Consider the following 16,208-nt stretch of genomic DNA (forward strand, 5'->3'; position numbering starts at 1 on the left):
GCACATCTAGTTAGTAAAATGCATTATTAATAGGAACAGCAATGGAAGAGCCGGCAAAACTCCACTTAGAATGGAGGCTGTAGCTTTGGAAGTCACAGCAGTTCCCACCAGAGCGCTCTTCTGTTTTAAAGTATTACACCAGGAGAGCAGCCAAATGCAGTTTTGTAAAGAATTAGGATGAGCTAATATTACAATATTATTTGTTTGCATTGCAGGGTATGTGTAAGCAGACAAATGGAGACAGATGGAAGTTCTTTTTCCAGTGTTCTGAATTGGATAGCTGTGATCTAGGCCTGGTCTGTCCAGCCAGGCCTGGTCCAAATGATGTACAGCCACATTAGCAGCAACTGTTTTCCAAATTAACACAGCCTACTTCTTTGTACATTGCTTATAATCTCTTTGCCTAATGCAGGGAGGTAGATATTTTGAGGTAGATCGTCACTTACCTGGCTTAGAAGCATTTACTTTCAAGTATACCCTTTTCTTGCGATACAGGCTCTGAATAGGTTCTGTGCCTTTGACTTAGAGAAATTACATCCACCTTTTACATTCACATCTAAGAAGTCCTCAGTACAGTCAGTACAGTCCAGATCCTTCTGGAATCGAGAACTTCTGTTGCAGTTTTGTTTTTGCTTCTTTCCATGAATCTGCTCATTATTCAAGGTATTACTGCCTAGCTTTCTGTTCTGGCCTAATATGACTCACCTGAAGCAATTTAAATGCATTGTTTTAATGCTGAGGCTATCAGTGAAAACCAGAAACATGGCTGTAAACAGCCTTGCTGGGGAACTGATGTCAAAATTAATAGTGGCCCTTTTTTTCCTCACCAAAACTACCCCGTCATATCAATCTATCTTGTTAAATTTCCTGGTCAGTACCATTCAGGGCTGACATTCCAGCTTTCACTAGGCTATCATGTTTTTGGTGCCTTTTCAAAGTTAATGTAAATTCAAATTCCTTTCTTTTTTCCTTTCATCCTCTTGCACTAGAAAATGTGTTTGTTCTTACTGACTGCACCCAATATTCTATTTTTAATTGATATGCATATTCCTTTATTAACTGCAGCATTTTCTAAAACATATGGTATTAGCCCTTCTTTTTCTTTGTTGTGCATTCTGCTGTCATGTATCATATTTTTCTATCTCATATGCCAAATCATCTTTTACTCAGTCTTCTCCTTTCTGTATTTATTACTATCAGTGAAGCTTATAGAAGCAATCTGCTTGCTTCCACCATTTCTTTCACAACTCTCCTTTTCTGTTCCAAAACCAGACCAGGATCTGGTTTCTGGACAAAATTCTTCACCGACTCCTTAACTTTTACAGTTTGCCAGGAGTTTTTCCTAACAGCAGGAATTCGTGGAGGAATTCTAGTTAACTGGAATAAAACAACTGTGGAGATACAGAACTGAATGGTAAACTACTTTGTGTGGAAGGAAAAGAAAAAATACAGCATTGTGAAATATCCCAGTCTAAGATTAGGTATGAATCTTGATACAGTATTTTCCTAGGGGACCTAAGATGGTGGATTATTATGTGTCTTTTCCCTCTATAAGACTGCAGAAAGATTGCTGATTTTTACCTCTACAAAAAGAAAGAAAAAAATAACCCTACATTGACAGGCAAAGGTGAGAAAAGCTTTTATCTGCAATCCAGATTCTACCAAGATAATAGCATAGCACTGGACAATGGGGACCTATATGATGTGACTGTTCTTACTATTTCTTTGCTCAGAAGTAAAATAATAGAATTTCAACCACCATGATTAGGCTTCATTATCAGCATAACTACATAAGCACAATGGGAACTTTTTGCTTCCCTTCTTTCTATTATTTTGGACTATCTATAAAGGTAAGTGCTTAATTTTTAGCTCATGTTCTACATGACTTCAGAATACAAATGGGAGATGATTTCCCAGCCACTGCACATTCCTAATGAAATACTCCATATAACGGATGTCACAGACCCTCTCTGTGGACCAACTAAATCACCCTCTGTCTGTATGAGCGTGATTCACTTTTCTTCTGTTTTCTCAGCACACAAGTATTCTGATATCCACATTGGGTGCAGTGATCCGGCAGAGCTCACTCTGTCTTTTGCGTAAAAGGAACTGCCTGTGAGGGGACAGCTTGTGATTGCAGAGGGGAATCACTGCTGGGAACATGGTCTGACCAGAAGGGGACTCACTGTGGTATGCCCATGGGCATGCCAAGTCTCTCCACCAAGACTGTTATTTCCAATTACTGGAATAAATCATTGGGACTTTGTCACCAAGACTAAGGTTGATTACTATTTGAGTGAATCTATTCTGAGATTGAAACTGGACCCATTCCCACCTCATTTTATAAATGAGAGGTTAAAAAGATGTGGCTGGGAGTGCCAGATACAGATTAGGTAGAACACAGGATGTTTTAACCTCATGGATATATGTATAGCAGGCTTTCAAACATGTCTGTTGAAATATTTGTCAATAGCACAATCTAATTGGTCCACCCAGAGACAATGAATATGCTGCTTAGATAGTTAACAGCAAAATCTGTCTTGGAGCTCAAAGGCAATTGGGTATTTCAGGCTCATTCCAGACTTTAATTTTGCCAAGATAAACACATCATAGTGGGAAAATCCATATATTGTTTCCACTTTGTAGAATATAGAACTTTGGCTGAGAAGGACCACTGGAAAGACATGATTGTCAAGATAAACCTACTTAAAATAAACAGACTGGCATGGTATTTCATATTTTCATTCTTTTCATCTTTCTATAGATATTTTTTTCACATACCCAGAGCAAGACACTATGGTATTATTAAGAAAAAGAGAAGTTTTGATTTTTATGATTTTTTTTTTTTTTTGTGGTTATGGATATGGTTCTGGGCAACCCAACTGGTTGAAGATGTCCCTGCTCATTGCAAGGGGGTTGGACTAGATAACGTTTGAAGGTCCCTTCCAACCCTAACTATTCTGTGATTCTATGATTCTATGATTTTATGTACTAAGAGAAATTCAAATAAGACCATTATTAAAAATCTTTCTTCTTTTTAAACATGCTTTATTTAATTGAACTCACTGACATTAAGACCTCATTTGTAAAGAAATATTATTCATACAGGCATAATACTGTCACCATAAAAAGTAAATGTGCTGACACGTTTCTTCTGTCAGTCTAAATCAAGTAGACAAAAAACATTAAAGACTTTTTCCTTCCCCTTGCAATTAATTGACTTTATACAGCAAAGTATCAAAACAGACAGACCAAAGCATCAATACAGACAGACTGACCATAAAAAAATTTAGATCGAGCAAATTGTCCTGACGTTAAAAGGTGCACAGCTCTGCCACTGGGGCAGAATTGCATGTTGGTGGAGGCTGGGAAGTGACAGGCTGAGCAGTAGCTTCATTCAAGCCAAAGCACAGGCTGAGCAAAGCCCTAAGCAGATTGTGAGCTTTCTATAGAAAAAGAAATAAATACATTTGCTGGCTCTGTCACCTCAGTGAGGACTCTGTACTTTTTCTGCTGATGTCAGAAAGTATGGTAAGTATTTACACACAGGTTTTTTTCACCCTCTCACTTCTAACAGTAGTTATATGACGTATCTATTTTTCAGGTTCCTTCTACTTAGCATTAATGAAGGTTTAATATCAATCTCTATGACAGAATGACTGGACTGAGTATTTTTCCTTCATTTATTTGGATTAATGAAAGTGACTATGGCAGAGTCTGACAGCTTTGCCAGGGCCCTGAAGCTTTCTTCAATGAAATGTGTTAGTAATTCTAATTATTTCTCTGATTCATTGTTATCTTTCATACACATTTCAATACTCTCATATCATTAAGGATGCCAATGCTTAGAAAACGTTTCTTAAGTACTTCTGACTCAATGAAAATCTTTCTCTTAGCCAAACGTTTAGCTTGACTGGAATGATAATATCTCTGTACTTGACAAGTTTTTGCTATTTGTTTGAAGTATTTCTATCGTGATAGAGTACAAAGTAAAATTCCATTACTGCAAACCAAATCCTCAAGTACTTTTTTAGTTGTTGTCTGACAATGGTAATGCTTAAGTGTGAATTGATAAAAAGCCTCAGAAATTTAAAAATTATAGTTATTTAAATAATAGAAGTTAAGTTATTGTATAAGTTTTTGTTAATGTACACCACTGTATTTTATTTGTGCTTGTATTTTTTCTGTGGATGATATGCATGTAACAATGTTGTAAAAGCTCAGGTTCATGTGATTATAATATTTCTTATTACTGTTGCTACTTAGTGATAATGATGGTGCAAAGAATTCACTTTTACTGCTTTGCAATTCTGTAGTAATAAAATGGAATTTAGTTTTCATTACTTTTATCTTATGATATGCATGTATTAGTCCTTGTTGTTATTGTCCCACTTCAGTGCATTCCCTGGTTCAAAGAGGGGAATATGCTGAAAACTGTACTTTCTTAATTTTTCTTTAAGCAAAATGCGGTATGGAAACAGAAGTATAACTAATCCTTGCTATGTGTTTGAGACAGTGACTGTTGATTAAGAGTTTCTAACCTCCAGTGTGTAACAGAATTAAATGGTGTCTATCTTTCTATAGAGAGAAGAGATACAGAGCAGCCCTGCGGAAAAGGACTTGGGGTGCTGGTTGACGAGAAAATGAACGTGAGCCATCAGTGTGCGCTTGCAGCTGAGAAAGTCAGTCGTATCCTGTGCTGCATCAAAAGGAGCGTGCCCAGCAGGTCGAAGGAGGTGATCCTGCCCCTTTATTCTCCTCTCGTGAGACCTCACTTGGAGTATTGTGTGCAGTTCTGGTGTCCTCAACATAAAAAGGACATGGATCTGTTGGAACAAGTCCAGAGGAGGGCCACGAGAATGATCAGGGGACTGGAGCACCTCCCATATGAAGATCGGCTAAGAAAGTTGGGGCTGTTCAGCCTGGAGAAGAGAAGGCTGCATGGAAACCTCATAGCAGCCTTCCGGTATCTGAAGGGGGCCTATAGGGATGCTGGGGATGGACTCTTCATTAGGGACTGTAGTGGTAGGACAAGGGGTAATGGGTTAAAACTTAACCAGGGGAAGTTTAGATTGGATATAAGGAAGAAATTCTTTGCTGTTAGGGTAGTGAGGCACTGGAATAGGTTGTCCAAGGGGATTGTGAATGCTTCATCCTTGGCAGTGTTCAAGGCTAGGTTGGACGAGGCCTTGGGTGATATGGTTTAGAGTGAGGTGTCCCTGCCCATGGCAGGGGAGTTGGAACTTGATGATCTTAAGGTCCTTTCCAACCCTAACTATTCTATGATTCTATGATTCTATTTCTTCTTTCTACCCAAGATGAACATGGACAAGTACTGAAGTACAAGCAAACAATCAGAAATACAGTTTGACATACAAATCCAGGAGCAATACAGTGAGAACATATCAGCATTTTACATGTACACACAGATCTCCCTTTGATCTCCAGAACACTTTGTAACATCACCTGTCCTACACTGAAATTCCCATTTATTACATCAGTCCCAGGCTACAGTCCAAGAGTTGTGTTAGGACACACTGTGAATGATGGGTCAGGTATGCAGTTAGAAACTACCTTAGCTTTGTTTTCCCATAAAATATCTTGAGACATTCCAATTCACACATATGAATTTGGTCATTGCTCTTACATTTATTGACTTCATACACAACGGATTGACCCCTGGCTATGTGTTTGAGGAACATTACCCATTCAGCTTTTTCAAGTTGGAAGGAAATTTGTCGGCATGTCACATTTCGCTGCCTTGGGATATATAGAATCATAGAATGGTTAGGGTTGGAAAGGAGTTTAAGGTCACCTGCCATGGGCAGGGACACCTCTTACTAAACCATGTAACCCAAGGCTCTGTCCAACCTGGCCTTGAACACCACCAGGGATGAAGCATTCACAATTCCTTGGGCAACCTGTTCCAGTGCCTCAACAGCCTCACAGTAAAGAACTTCTTCCTTATATATCTAACTTGATCTTCGCCTGTTTAAGTTTGAACTCATTACCCCTTATCCTTTCACTACTTGAAATAAATCCCCATATGGCATTTTAGTAGAACCCATGATTACATGATGTGTTGTTTTAAGGGGTCCTTTCTAATACAATACCTCCAGCTACTGGTCCAAATACCAAGGTCAAAGCTGCTTTAGCAATATGGCCTATGAAATAATCAATGTGGCTTATGAAAAAGCTTCTGTTCGGTGGTGACACATTTGACATATCCACATAAGCTATGGTATTTAACCAGCTTCCAGCATCACAGAACAAACCATAGATATAGCTGGATGTAACAGACTGATGGTGATTTTAACACAGACAGCATCCTTAAAGAAGCCAGTTATGTCTAAAACCAGAACTGGTGGTTCACACTGTTGGTTTCCCAGCTGTGGAACAGGCCAGCTACCTGTTAGCTTCAGTTTAATAATCCTTCTCACACTGTAGAAACACTTCTTCAGTGCACAGGTCTCAGGAGCACCCAGAAAAGCCTATGGCTGCTCAGTCACAAAGCTGAGGAAACACCCTGCTGTGGGAAGGCAGCAGCCAGCAGTGGAGCTGTTTGGACATGCTGCTTCATACCAGTTACTTACCAGGGAGCACTGACATTCAAGATTTCCACTTTGATGTGAGTCCCAAGGAGTTTGAAGGTCACCCCAAAGGAAAAAGCACCTGAAAACAACACATAACCAGGTTTAGCTGAGTATGGCAACCAGTGTGTCAATTCTGCTGCTTATATTGGTGAAATCCTCTTCTCCACAAACAGCCCTCTTTGGTGTGTTACTTTGGGTTTTATAACTGCTATGAAGTGTAACCTTTAAACCTTTATGTGTTTTCCTGAAATTACATTTCTATCTGGGAGCAGTGGCATAAACTTTGTTTATTTGCCACTGCAATCATACACTCCCTCTGCAACTGCTGCTCTCCTTAATGCTCTTTTGTCCACCCAGAAGTGAGAATAATATCCAGAGACCTGTGCCACAAGTTTCCTCAGTCCAAACACAAGCAACAAGGGGGAAAATACTACTCATTGTATCACATCAATTTCCGAGTGCCACAAGGCAAGGCAGGAAGCAGCAGCATCCCAAGAGAGGCATCTGGGAAAAGCAACAGCTCCTGAATCCCACAGTTTCAAGCTGCTGTTTTGCAAAAGTACCATGGATAGTATGATTACCTGGAATCTTTGCCATGCTGCCTCTCCTAGCCCCTTCTGACTTCTAATTACATTTCACTTCTAAGTTACAAAAGAAAACATAATCTAGCAGCCCCCTGAGATTACCTGTATTGGCCTGATGGCCCATGCATTGTTATCATTCTGCAGTACCCTGACATTTTTTAGAACCAGAAACCTCACAAATTTTTCACGTACATAAACTAATCATTTTATTGGTGTTTATACTTGCTTCTTGAGGGAAAGTGATTAAGAGTAAGGTGTTTTTTTGCTTTTTTGTTTGTTTGGTTTTTGTTTTTTTTTTTTTTTTAATTAGGTCATGAAAACATGATTTGTACAGAGACTTTCAGAAATGCTTTTTTGAAAGCCAGATAGATGTACTTGGATTTCAGGTGTCTGCAATAAATTATATTCGTAACCTTATGAAAAAAACCAGAAACTCCCTGAAAACACCACTGTCTTGTTTTCTGAATAAATCAGCAACAGCCTAGGAAAACCACAGGTTCATCATGCCCACATTTAAAAGCAAAAATTGCTAGCCCCAAGCAAGTTTAATTAAACTTACAGAAGAGAGTACAATGTAGGAGAAATAAGTCAGGAAGGAACAATGTAAAACAGAATTGCTTCTTGACAATAGTCCAGGAAAAGCAAGGCAAGTCTGAACCCAGTCATTAATGATATCAGGGAGGAGATGGGACTGTGAAGGGTAACAAAGTCATGGGAAAAACAAGGACATCTATTATCCAAACATAGCTGCAGAGCATTCCTGTTGGTTATTTTGTGAGGAACGCTACTTTTCCACAAGCGGTTTGTGGTACAAAGAAGAGGTTAGGCTCTAGTCTTAGCCTTTTTGTACATACTGTTATTTAGCCAGTAACTCTCTGAAAAATATGAATTATTCATGTACTCTTTAAAAAAATTTGGCTTTCTGGCACTTAAAGCAGATGTTCCAACATAGCTCTTTTGCAGTGCTGATTGCTTGTTCCGTGTAACACAGGGGCATGAGTCACGCTGACTTATCAGGGTTAGGGTCTAGAATTTTATATTGGTTATTAGTTTGCATAACATCTGCAAGGTCATTCTATAACCAAGATCCATAAAATAAAATGGGTTTATCTTCTTCAGTTCCTCTCTGTTTTTTTGATGATATTTCAAGAATTCTAGTTACATCAGAATTAACTTTCAGTAAGAAGTAACTTTTCCTTCTTTAAGCTCCCAAATGCAGGCTTTATCATATCTTCCTATCTCATGTTGCAAAACCTTATTCTTAAAATCAAACTACGTCTCCTGAGATGTTAGTTCTTCAGTGTAATAATCTTCAAACAAAAACTGTAGAATTCCTGGACAACAAAATCATCCCCAAACTCTGTAAAGGGAACTTGTTAAAAAAAAAAAAAAAAAAAAAGTGACTTAAGAAAAATTCTGCTCAACCTATGAGAAGGGTCATTCAATCATGCAACACCTATTGCTAAGTGCTTTCATCAATTCTTTGAACTCATGTGTCAATTATTTAACTTTCTCTTGGGTTCTGTGGTACTGAATGTTTTTCATTCAAATAATGTGGTAAACCTTTTCCTTGTGCAGCTAAATTTCCTCATTTTAGGGGTGCTGAAGACTAATGTCTGTTTTTCTGTATGTGTATGAGTTCTGCTTTTGGCTTCCTGATATTTCCATCCCTGCTGGATACTGTGAAGCTTTTTCTGCTACTTCTAGCTCCTTCCCTGACAGTTTGGATATCTTTTTGTTTGGCTGTCATTAAACCACTAATGACACAGCTGCCAAACTATGAATACATATATTGATTTCTTTTTACTTTGAACTTTTCCCATACTGTCTTTGAACTTTTTATATTTTTCTTTGTCATACTTTCCTTTGAAACTGTCCCATACTGTCCAATTTACTTGTCTGAGTTAAGCATGATATTATAGTTATTAAAGTGCGGACCATTCATATTTGCATGCATTGATTCAGAACACTGCTGCACATGGCTCTGTGTCAGCCTGAATCCAAAGTCAGAGCAGATACTAGAAACAAGCCTTTGTGGCTCTCACAAACCTGCCAAAGGCAGACAAATCTCTCTTGTGGCACTTCAGAAACATGAGCAAACAGCTGCATGAATTGAACTGTTTGAAGCAAAGCCCTTTAAGCAGCATAGACACATCTCCTCTTCCACAGAGATGAACAAAAAATTGCCAGGGGAAATGTGCAATCCCAAGGTAAGACAGCATTTAAGGAGGACGAAGTGCAGACAGATGGCTGCAGAGCAGATAGTGTGAGGGCAATCAGGAAAGACCAAATAATCAAACTTACTCCCAGAAGAATGAAGACCAAAAGAAAAAAGCCTATAGACAGCAGCCTGGGGAAGCCATGAGGGAGCCTGGGTGGACTGAAACATATCTGCCAGCTCTCAGGACAGTGGAGAGTTTTCCGTACTGGCCCAGCAGACCTAAAGGGTTCAGACTCTTCCCACTACCTTAGGCAGAACAAAAATAACACTGCCAATATTTTCATTTCCTCTGTGTTTCATAATTATAGTTGCCACAAAATTAACTCTTTTATAACATCAGGATAGGCAGTTTTATGAAATCCAAGTAACAGTTTAGGTCCCTAACTTGAGTCAGACTTCTAGCCCAGTACTTCCAGGAAAGCTGGTCTGTCTGGTGCTCTCAAGATAGGGGACGTTCATGGCTAAAAGCAGTAGCACCTCATATGTCAGCATGTCTTTTGGTGGCTGGTATCTCTGCAGGAATATGGCAGCTATTTCAGTGCTGTTCTCACACAGGAAGATATGCCTTCCGTAACCTGCCATGCTGCAGCCCTGACAAACTTATTCAGGAGAAGTCCTGTCCTACCTTGGGTTTGAATCTCCTCTCCAGGGATCAGGAACAAGCATGAAACAGAAGGAAAACCTTCCCTGCCACTGCTTTGTAGCCTGGACTCTATGCAGACTTTTGGACCTCCGCAGGTACTGCAAATCAAAAAAATAATGACTTTTCTCCTTTCATTGCTGTTACTGTTGCCAAGGAGAAAAAATCTGTTTCCTGTACAGAGAATCACTGAATGGTTGAGGTTGGAAGGGACGCCTGGAAAGTCATCTTGTCCAACACCCCCGTTCAAGCAGGTTTGCCCAGGACCGCATCTAGATGTCTTTTGAATGTTGCCTTTTGTCCTGTCACTGTCTCCTCTGCCAGGCATTGAGAACAGTCTGCTCTAATGGCAGACAGGTATTTTCCCCTCATTTATTTTTCTCTTATCTTTGCTCACAGGAATTTTGAGGGAGTACATATACCAACTTTGTTTGCTTATCCCTCTAGCCTCCTTTAATTACTTATTAATAATAAGGCCATTCTATCAGCCCTGTCTTCTTCAGTGAATAAACAGATCATGACATCATCTTGAAGGCACCAAACATGCAACATGAGTTTCTTAGTGTTTTTTCTCCTTAAGCCACCTGAAATACCTCTAGCCTGCAGCAGAATCTCCCCAGGGTTATGAGGCACTGCCCACCCAAGGCATAACTCTACAGACCCTTGTTTTCCAAAGTCACCTTCACTTCCAGAGCCCCTAAGGACTGTTCCCCATCTCAGCCCTAGGAAAGACCAGTGGGAATGCAGCACTGGAGCACTCCTGGAGTAGGAAATAAATCAGTTCATGTGCTCTAAATACAACAAGCCCTATTTGGGGATCAGAGACATGATTTATGAGGTGTCCATCAAAGTAGCTGTAATTCTGCCAGAGTTAAAACCAGAGGCGCATAGATGGCAGCAAACGTATCAGAGATATCACACAGACATTTGGAAATAGGATGTACAAAGTATCAAATACTCAAGCTGTGGGAACTATTTATGGTGACACATGCACTGAAATACCATTGCAGGCAGCTTTCAGTGTCTCAGTACAGCTGCTTTCCTTCTGACTGAGATCACTACTTGCACCACTAATTGTCCTGAGGACAGGACAATTGAGATGAATCTCTACAAAACAATAGAATAACTTAAGTGCCACTAGACATTTTTATCTCCAGCTAGCTGAATCACATATCAAGGACCTATTTCCAGTCTTTCAAGACTTGCCACACACTGCTTGTGGAGTGTGATGGTGGCAGAGGGTGATGCCTGAGGACTGGAGGAAAGCAAATGTCACTCCTGTCTTCAAAAAGGGCAAGAAGGAGGACCCGGGTAACTATAGACCGGTTAGCCTCACCTCCATTCCTGGGAAAGTAATGGAATACCTTATCCTTGGTGCCATCTTAAGGCATATCAAGGATAAGAGGGTTATGAGGAGCAGTCAACATGGCTTCACCAAGGGGAAGTTATGCTTGACCAATCTCATAGCCTTTTATGAGGAAATAACACGGTGGATGGATGATTGCAGAGCGGTGGATGTGATCTACCTTGACTTCAGCAAAGCGTTTGACACGGTCTCCCACAGCATCCTTGCAGCTAAATTGAGGAAGTGTGGTCTGGATGATCGGGTAGTGAGGTGGACTGTGAACTGGCTGAAGGAGAGAAGCCAGAGAGTTGTAGTCTATGGGGCGGAGTCTAGTTGGAGGCCTGTATCTAGTGGAGTGCCTCAAGGGTCGGTACTGGGACCAGTATTATTTAATATATTCATCAACGATTTAGATGAGGGAATTGAGTGTACTATCAGCAAGTTTGCTGATGACACTAAGCTGGGAGGGGTGGCCGACACGCCAGAAGGCTGTGCTGCCATCCAGAGGGACCTGGACAGGCTGGAGAGTTGGGCGGGGAATAACTTGATGAAATATAACAAGGGAAAGTGTAGAGTCCTGCATCTGGGCAGGAACAACCCCAGGTTCCAGTATAGATTGGGGAACGACCTGTTAGAGAGCAGTGTAGGGGAGAGGGACCTGGGGGTCCTGGTGGACGACAGGGTGACCATGAGCCGACACTGTGCCCTTGTGGCCAAGAAGGCCAATGGCATCCTGGGTTGTATTAGAAGGGGGGTGGTTAGTAGGTCGAGAGAGGTCCTCCTTCCCCTCTACTCAGCCCTGGTGAGACCTCATCTGGAATACTGTGTCCAGTTCTGGGCTCCTCAGTTTAAGAAGGACAGGGACCTGCTGGAGAGAGTCCAGCGCAGGGCAACTAAGATGATTAAGGGAGTGGAGCATCTCCCTTATGAGGAAAGACTGAGAGAGCTGGGTCTCTATAGTTTGGAGAAGAGGAGACTGAGGGGTGACCTTATTAGTGTATATAAATATATAAAGGGGGAGTGTCACGAGGATGGAGCCAAGCTCTTCTCAGTGGCAAACAATGATAGGACAAGGGGAAATGGGTACAAACTGGAACACAAGAGGTTCCACTTAAACTTGAGAAGAAACTTCTTCTCAGTGAGGGTGACGGAACACTGGAACAGGCTGCCCAGGGAGGTTGTGGAGTCTCCTTCTTTGGAGACATTCAAAACCCACCTGGACACGTTCCTGTGCAACCTTATCTAGGTGTTCCTGCTCCGGCAGGGGGATTGGACTAGATGATCTTTTGAGGTCCCTTCCAATCTCTAACATACTGTGATACTGTGATACTGTGACAGGATCTGTTGACACAAGGCAACTCAAGTCTTGAAAATAATGGAGGTGAGGATATGAACTTTAATGATAGAGGCCCTAGGATGCAATATCAACACTTCCATTCCTCCTCTGAGTTACTATGTTGAGTATAATCATTCTTGCTAATTCTACCTATACTAGGAATAAATCAGCTTTCTAGCTTCTCTGCAACTAGTAGTGAGTACTGACTTAGTTTTATAACAGGTTTGAGTAGTTCGATCTGTCTGTTTATTTTACTTGCACTTTTCCCAGAACGCACACTGCTTCAGGGAGTGCTGAAAGACTGATGAAAGAAGAGATAATGTCTTACTTCTAGTCACTGCGCGTAGATGACTAAAACCTCAGGCTTCTGGAAAAATTAATTTTGGCAACATTTTGACAATCCTTCTCACTTCCTGACAAGTCTTCATATCTGATGCTACGTAGATAAGAAGTAAAACAACAAATAGCATATTTTTTGTTCAGTATTCCTCAATTCCACCATTTTCATGTATGAGTTTTTTTTGTTACTATTAAAAAAAAAAGGAAAAAAAAAGAAACCCAAACAACTCCAGTGACTAAAATATTTCCTATGGTTTGCATATGAAATAATATGTTACTATAGTATCCTGCCTTTCAAATAGTTACATACAAGCTTGGCTAGCCTAATGAAATCATGTATATTAACACAAAATAGCTAGCAACAGAAAAGAGTTTTGTTAGATGTCCTTAAACTATACCCTAAAAATCCTTTTAGTTAGAATGAGCTACTATAATAATAGAGGAAATGAGCTTTTTTATTTCTTCCTTTGGGCCCTACTTCTCTAAGTTACATCATAATAATCAATGTAAATAAATACATCTACTCACTACAGGACGGCTTCCCTTGAGTTTAATGGTTCAAACAGGTCTAGGTATACAAGGAAATGGTATTTTCAGTGGGATGAGCTCTTGGAGAGACCAGTCTACAGGAATACAATTTTATACTTACATATATAATCTACAACAGGAAGGTAACTTAAGCTTGATTTAGTGTTGTACATAGTACAAGTAATTTTATAAATTATTACTGTATGATATACAATAATCATTAAAAAAATGAGACTGGAACACTAAATCAGATCTCTTGCACAGTACACATTTCAAATTTAATCAAATTTTTAGAGCTTTTAGTTTCCCCCCAAAGAAAAGATCTAATGTTAATTGCCAAATATCTGCCAACACCAAGTTCTTCCAGTGGTTACTTAATCTTTCAGTCAAAGAAATACTGTTTTTCCTCTGTAAATGTCAAGATGCAAGTTACAGTTCTTGGGTTATGTGTCTAACAGATTGAAGAGCCCTCTGTGACTAAATTCATGCTCCAGAATCAAATACTTCTTAATATACGCTAGACAATCATTCATTATTCAACATTTTTAAAAATACAAAGGTCAGTGCTTCCTGAGCATTTCCAGAGAAGATATGCATTCCAATCCTATGATTGTAATTATGGTTTTTCTCAGTTGATAGCCTTCTTAGACTGATGGTAAACCTGGACACAAGATTCACAAACTATGTGTTGCATAACTGCCAAATACAGAAGGAATGGATATATGATATTCAAGATTCCTGCTAACACATATTGGTATCATACTCTGAAATCTGATCACAGCTTCTCACTGGGAGGTCACATTCAGCTGAATAGAACTACAACACTCAAGTTCTTTTCTAGTGTCACAGGTTTCTAAAATCAGACTTTTCATCTTTTATATATGGTCTACATTTCTTCTACTTAATTCTACAATTTGAAATCTAAAGATACATACAGCTAGAATAGCCCTGTACAAACTAGATTACATCTACCTAGAGATAACTCACTATTGGTACTAACTGTATATTTTATTCTAGTTCAGTACTCCAGATCATAAAAATGGTAATAATTATTCCATAGGTAACTGTACTGTTCTGGGTCCCTCCACCTACACATTAATCCACTAATTTCCAGTTACTCAAACACCGCTCACAGGCTGCATCAAACACTGACTTCATCCTGAACACCAGAAGAGACTATGGGAGAACATGAAAAAAAGCAAGTTAACTTAAGGAGATGGAAAACTTTTACTGCCATTCCAGAGCTATATTTAGATGAGTAAGTGTAGAATTTTATGAATCTATCATTAACTGACAAAATATCTCTAAAAAAAAAAAAACCCCACAGAAATAAGAAATCAATGATTGTCATAATTCTTACACAAACAGGTGATGTTAACAGAAAAAGTGGTTTACTAAATAGAATTATTCTTGTTCGTAACTGTGCAAATAGCTTTTAATAGTGCAAGTCAGATGAAGTGTTTTACAGGACAAGGAAGAAAACAGCAGCTAGGTCAAACTTTGTTCTCATACGAAGCCTTTTCTGCCATTCACCTCTTGCTTGCCGCAGGTTCTTTGAGATTTATGCTTCTGCCTCCCATCTAACTGTTCTAGGATCCCATGATCCTATAAAGTCATCCTGGCTAGAATCTAGAAAGAAAGTGAAGATGCTGATTCAATAACTAAGTCTTACTTTTGTGAGCAGAGTACCTAGGCAGATGTTACTGAAAGTGTAAGACTGAAGCAGAAATCATGGGAATATTCATGTTGAAACACAAAGAACTGAGGTATGTTAGTTAAAAAAAAATTAGGAACATGGTAATGACATAGCTATTATGCGATTTCTATAATCTTTCTAGCTCCATATCCCCATTTCCCCCCTTTTATTTGCTCAATCCTTTCTCTTAACCTATTCTACCCATGCCTCAATACCCAGTCTTGGCTGTGTAGCGCATAAATGAAATGTTTACTGCTGGTGTTTACAATGCTTCTAGCTGTCTGTAATAACAACAATGTTAATTATAAGTAATGAATCAGAGACCAGATGTTAGTCAGCAAATTCTCCTGCTATTTGCAGAGCAATATTGGTCTAAAGTCTAGCTTGCTCATTTCCTGCCTAGTGGTAATGAAGCAGCTGAACCTTGGATGAACCTTTGGAGGCTCAACTCCAAAGGGCCATTTGTGGAAGAACCATCTTCCCCTCTACATTAGAAATTTGCAGGCTGTAATACGTTAAAAATAAACCTTTTGGAACCAAGTATTCTCAAAACATATTGAAAACATGTAATTTTCTCTGAAGTATTTCAGTATATCTGCTCCATAAAAACAGGGGTTTTGTTTACTTGTTGGGAATTGACAGAAATCATGCTTCTAAACCACAGCCTGAGGAGTCAATGTCATCTTTCTCTTTCTTACAGAACTTAAAGCTCACAAAAAACAATTTGGTTGGTTAGAGTTGAGTAAGCAAACATACATGCTATGAATACAGCAACCAAAATTCCAAGAAATATCAAAACCTTTGCACTTCTACTACAAAAGTCATAACTTCATTATGGAAAGATGACTCAATAAAGTATGTGAGCAAATAATAGCAAGGTCCCTTCCAACCCTTGGGATTCTGTGATTCTGTGACTTTCATACAAC

At 39.5% G+C, this 16,208-nt stretch overlaps 1 long non-coding RNA gene across 1 annotated transcript; it reads right to left on the bottom strand.

Annotated features, from left to right (window-relative positions):
* Positions 1–6,192: 6,192 nt before the first annotated feature.
* On the bottom strand, positions 6,193–10,160 carry LOC133217341 (uncharacterized). Its single transcript, XR_009726859.1, has 3 exons — positions 9,478–10,160; positions 8,454–8,549; positions 6,193–6,672 (listed from the first exon to the last, which is right to left on the bottom strand). It is a non-coding gene; the product is annotated as an uncharacterized LOC133217341 (long non-coding RNA).
* Positions 10,161–16,208: the final 6,048 nt, after the last annotated feature.

Source organism: Neopsephotus bourkii, unplaced genomic scaffold (genome assembly GCF_033783945.1).
Source record: "Neopsephotus bourkii isolate Nb327-2 ecotype Australia unplaced genomic scaffold, CSIRO-AGI_Nbou_v1 NB_1134, whole genome shotgun sequence".
Taxonomy (NCBI): Eukaryota; Metazoa; Chordata; class Aves; order Psittaciformes; family Psittacidae; genus Neopsephotus; species Neopsephotus bourkii.